General features: G+C 40.8%; 1 pseudogene; it reads right to left on the bottom strand.

Moving 5' to 3' along the window:
- Positions 1–5,110: 5,110 nt before the first annotated feature.
- On the bottom strand, positions 5,111–5,410 carry LOC149155297 (glucan endo-1,3-beta-glucosidase pseudogene; annotated as a pseudogene).
- Between the last annotated feature and the right edge of the window lie 236 nt (positions 5,411–5,646).

The raw sequence follows: 5,646 nt of genomic DNA, 5'->3' as shown, positions 1-5,646 counted from the left end.
TCGGCTTCCACACTAACCCATTTAGGATTAGGTGTCCAACATTCCCCCCCTTAATCCGAAGGGTTATGTATGAGTCCAAGAAGAGAGCTGTAATACAAAATGTGCAAAAAATGCATGGCAGCACTAGGCTGAATGTGCTCTATGAAATGTTGGTAAAAAGGGCGGTGGTTTAAGGATGACCACCAACACTGGAATGCTTAGTGCAGTTCCTGGAACTCTTCCAAAACTGGCAAGAAACTGAAGTTTTCTGTTAGAGGAAGTGATCCTATTGTTTTAAAGAGGGAAACCTTCAACCATAAAAGGGAGGTCTCACCCCGCATAAAAGGTAAAACTTCAACCTAAAAAAGGGAAGTCTCAACCTGTGATGGTTTAAGGATGACCAACAACTCTGGAATGCTTAATGCAATTCCTGGAATTCTTCCAAAACTGGCAAGAAGCTGGAGTCTTCTGCTAGAGGAAGTGTTCTCAATTGTGTTCCTAGAATTCTTCCAAAGCTGGCAAGAAGCTGAAGTCTTCTGCTAGAGGAAGTGTCCCAGATTGCCAACTGAAGGCATGTTCACGGGCATCTTTGTCTCTGGCTACAACTCTGACACTGGTGTGGCAGGTTGTGGCTCAGGCTCGCTTGATGTGGCTTTGAAGCTTGTAGATGACCATCATTTCCCCCCCTGTCAGATACAAGGTGAGATGATGGAGAAAACTCAACTGCAATACTGTTCAATATTCTGGAACAAGTTCTGACATGTGTTTGGAATATCTTCTTGGCTGTTGATGCCCATTGCCAAGAAGCGATCCATCCAAGATGAATCTTTGTTCTTGCAGGACATTTGTTTTTGAAGCATCTGTGTGAAGAATGGCTGGTTTTATGACAATACTTACATGGATGAAGATCAAAATAGTGATCTTTCAAATGGCCAACTCAGTCACAGTGTTGGCATTTCACGATCTGTTGTTTTTGTTGTTGTTGTTGCTGTGGAAGAGGGGAAGAATCTGGAACAGCTGAAGCTGAACTGTCATGAGGAGCAGTTGAACTATCATGAATGAATCCAGCACTCTGAAATTGAATGGGCTTGGCGTAGTCTGGAATATGAAAGGACAAGTCCTTGTCATATCCAAGACCAGTTCTGTGCTTGTTGTGGACAAGCTGTTCCCAAGGTCTGATGATGGGCTTGGGAAGTGCAGACTGAGTTTCTACATCTGCATATACAACTGCTGCTTTATTAGATTCTGGATCTGATTCAACCTCAATCTTACTAATTTCACCACTTGCTGGTTTAACCTTGAACAACATATTGTTTTGAGCAGAAAACAATTTGGAATGACAAATCTGTTGAAGCTCATCTTGCTGGAACTGAGATTCTAGTTGCAAAAAATCAATCTTTTCTTGTGCATCATGCAGGCAGGTCTGAATGTCACAAAGAGTGTCTTTGCTAACATTTACCTTCCCACCAATAGTGGAGTGTATTAGTGTATTCAGTAACTCTAATACATCATCAAATCTAGCCATTGTCTCAACAAAGAAATGAACACTCAACAATCCTAGTGGAAACTATAGCAAGTATAGACAAACCCCAGCTATTGAAGAATTCAAAAATTAAGAATATCAGTTTGAAAAATACATTGTCCAATACCAGACTTTCAGAGATTCTGTTCTTTAAATTCTGTAGAAATTTCACATCTGAATAGACTTTTTAAATTGAGTTACGTAGCTGATTCCTTCAAACTTTATAGAACTTGCCTCTATATCCCTTCTGGAAGCTCAGGAATGCAAAAAGAATAAAAAATCCGCGAATACCAGCAATGGAGACACGGCTCAAACTCCACGAATATACACAAGGGTAGCTCAACCTCTTCCTTCAATAATAAACCCAAGAATCTCAACCTCTTTTTGATTGGAAATGACCCCAATGATGTAAAAAACTTCACCGAAGGTATTCAAAAGGCACTCAACTAATTCCAGCTAAGAATTTAGTCAATCACTAACAGATTTGTGTCCAGCAAGAATGAGAGGCTCAAAGTCCTTCCAACACAGATACAATAGATATGTTTCACCCTTAAAATGTTCACGTATACCAAGATATGCTTTGTATGGATGCACAACTAGATGACTTCTTCCTTCTTTGAAATTCGAACTTCAACTACAGGAATGGATTACATATACTTCTAATATATCAACTCTAATAATAACAGAGATCTGAAGTAGAATATACCAGCAAATGTTAGGAAGAACAGTGGTTGTAGATAAGTGTTATAACATCAAAGAAGCTCCATCATTACAGAGAAAACACCACAGTGATAATATATGCAACGTATTCAGCTCCAAGACAGAGAAATAAATATGGAGTGTCTTCAATATATTCACAGCCACACATCCAATGAGATGAGGAAGTTTGAGACCCTCTATAGCACAGGTACATCACCAAACATCACTTCCAATAGTCTATACTCATTAAGATTTCAAGCACAGGTACAGTGATATGCTGCTCAACTGAAACAACCACAGAAAATACAAGTTTGTAGCCTTGGGGCTAGATCATTCTTTATGCCCTTACCCTCTCCCCAACTACAACTTGCACAATCTTCCAGAATGATTTTCTGTTTGCATTTTGTTCACACCAGCAACTTACAGGAAGAGCACAACTCACTGTGATGGAAAACTCAACCTATTTCTTAGACTAAAGTCGGCCACTAGAAGGGAAAAGAACTTGTCCCTTGAAACAGAATGAAACTTGCCCTTTCGTGGGCAGAACTTCAATCTCAGTGAACGGATGCCAAATCAACACACAGTCACCCTTGCTATTCAAAACCCACGAATGGAATGTGAACAGCTGATAAGGTTCCTTTTGGTGGCGCTGATAACCAGCTGAGCATTTCTTCTTCAACATATCACGCAAGATAGATTGTGCATCATCAATACATCGAATGTAGGGTTTATTCCATTAAAAGAGACGCGGTGTGGAAGTATGTTAAACACACATGCTTTCAATTCGGGCTTGAGTCTAATCGGTATTCTTGCCAAATAACCAACGCTCCATCAACTTCCAGCAAAAGAACATTCCACTATGATGTTACCATACCTTTTAATGGGATTCTGTCCAACACATATACTACCAGGACACACATAAGCCATGTACTGCAATCAATGGATTTTAACATTTTGATCCCATGACTTAATTAATGCACATAGAATTCACACCACTGAGGTCGAAATAGGAAGAACGGAGCAACGATGTTGATTGTAATTGCACCGAACCAAATAAGTTATTACATGTTGATCAAATGAGCCTTTGATGTTGTTCCAGACCTTGAGTCAACAATTCTAAGAGTGCACGTTCACAAAATCCACACTGCAATTCAATCGCTTCACCTTCTGAAACCACGACGGCCGAGTGATTGACCGCTCATCTTCCGATCAGGCAAGACTTCAGGGCGAGACTCCACACGTATATCGGTATTTGCGTTGTACGCTGGTCCTTATCTTATTCAACGAAACAGAAACATGCTCCATAGATTGATACGCCTCTACACACTAAGATGCTAATATACATACGCCCACCTCTCAAATTCGTCCTCGGCACGCGTGACTGCCTCGAAATGTGTTGAGCAGTCGCATGCTAAATCTCTTGAGCTTCAGATTCCAACTTTGCACAGCACAGCGTCGTTGCAATTGGTGATGTTGAGCAGAAATCTCGATATGGTAGAATAGGAATGAAAACAATCTCTCTCTAGAATTCGACAACACGTGAACAATGCCAGAATTTGTGGGCAGCTTCGGTTCATAGCCTTTTGATGAGGCGATCAACTTCCCTTTCTCTAGTCAGATCCAACTGGTCCACACGATGAGGAGTTGAACTTTCTACATGCCATTAATATGAAGAAAGAAGAAAATGGTGTTTACAGACGAAGTTTCTTATTCAAATTCTCAAAAAACTACGAAGCAACTTCTCTTTCATTATATCAACATCGATGTCCTTTGCTTTAATAGATTTGAAGATAATAACAAAGCCCAAAGAATACACTGCTACCCAAACTGTAACCAAACCGATATGTCAGGCATAGACATTAGGGAGAGCGTTACATATTCGAAATCGATTGGGTTGTGTAGCAGGCAATGAATTTAATACAATAGAGGGGTTGATACCAATGTGTAGCAAGCGACAGACTTAATGCAATAGAGGAGCTACAAGGCATAGAAATGCCCCAAAATCCCACATACCAAAACAACACGGCATTCAATGCATAGAGAATGCCTCCAGTTTTAATCAATGTTGTATTGTGGGTTTCACTGGAATTTAGGTAAAATTTTGACTTTAGTTGAGCAATCAACAAGTGCGCAATTCCAGCGGACAGTTCTAGTGATGCAACTGAGAAATAATCGTCGCTCTACTCACTAACAGGTTATAATGAGGTGTAGTGATTCGATGAACTGATACAAAGAATAATGGCAGAAGCGTTTTGGCATTTTTGCATGGGAGAATATATACAACACATAGCTGACAAGCGCAGAGATACCGTGTCAGGCCCAGAGCGCAGGTACAAGGATAATGCAAACGTTTCAAATCAGGTCAGAATGACAGCGCAACAGAAGAGCAAGGCGCAGGCCGGACTGTATTAAAGCAGATGTGGCAGATTGACATAGTCGTTTGAGGTCAGAGCGCTGGCAGAGGCAGAGGCGTTAACCAACGAATGCAATTACACTAGAGGAGAGAGCGCTGGCAGAGGCAGAGAGAGGAACGTTTCATATGTTCAAGTGAATATGGCAGACAATGCACAGGTCTGTATAAAGGAATAGGCAGAAATACACTGCACAGAAAGGCCATAAACAAATGGCTCAAATTAATTATATAGGGCAGGAATACGCCTTCTCTGATACCATGTTAAAGACACATGGACAGCAAAGACAATATGAAAGATAAAACATGCAATTCATTTTTTTATTAACATGAGATATACATTTATAGTACAACATGTGACTCTTGGGTTTCAGATCCCAAGGTCTCTTGGACTGCTTTGGTCTATTCGGCTTCCACACTAACCCATTTAGGATTAGGTGTCCAACAATTCTCTTGGTTGTCCCTTCATTCGATAGTACATACTGAATGAGATTATTGTTTTAAGTATGAGCATTCTCAACTGTGGCCGTCTCGTCACTAGTAGAAGGCCATCCGCTTTCAATAAAAATGAGTGCGATGTTGGGATATCCGAAGGATTCCATTGCGGAGAAAATAGAATCCACCATGGCTTCGAATATGTTGCAGTAACAACGACCTGCGTCTTGCACCACCGGAGCCGTGGACTTAAACAATGCATAATCTAGAGAAATGCTTCTGTCGTCAAAGTAGCTGAAGTATGGATACACATTTTCCATGAAGGGAGCCCCAGTATTTGACATAAATTTGAGCATAGAACTCATGGCATAGTTCAAGTCGTCTTTGAAAGCTCCCTGAGAAGGCAGGAAGCTGGGTTTTTGAGGTTTTTTTCTAAAGGATTTTGTTGCAGATATTGGTCAAGGATTCGTGGAGTATATGAGGGTTTTGTTGTTGGGTTTTTGAGGTTTTTTTATAAAGGATTTTTGTTTCAAAGTGTGTGGGCATGGAGAGGGCTGAGCGGCTCAACCTTGATGGCGTTAAAGGTGTGAGGAAGCCACAA

Source organism: Pinus tabuliformis, chromosome 9 (genome assembly GCF_031772625.1).
Source record: "Pinus tabuliformis cultivar Carrire ecotype Pingquan chromosome 9, CPIR1, whole genome shotgun sequence".
NCBI classification, from domain to species: Eukaryota; Viridiplantae; Streptophyta; class Pinopsida; order Pinales; family Pinaceae; genus Pinus; species Pinus tabuliformis.
The sequence above is the reverse complement of the archived record's forward strand: the minus strand, read 5'-3'. Positions and strand labels throughout refer to the sequence as shown.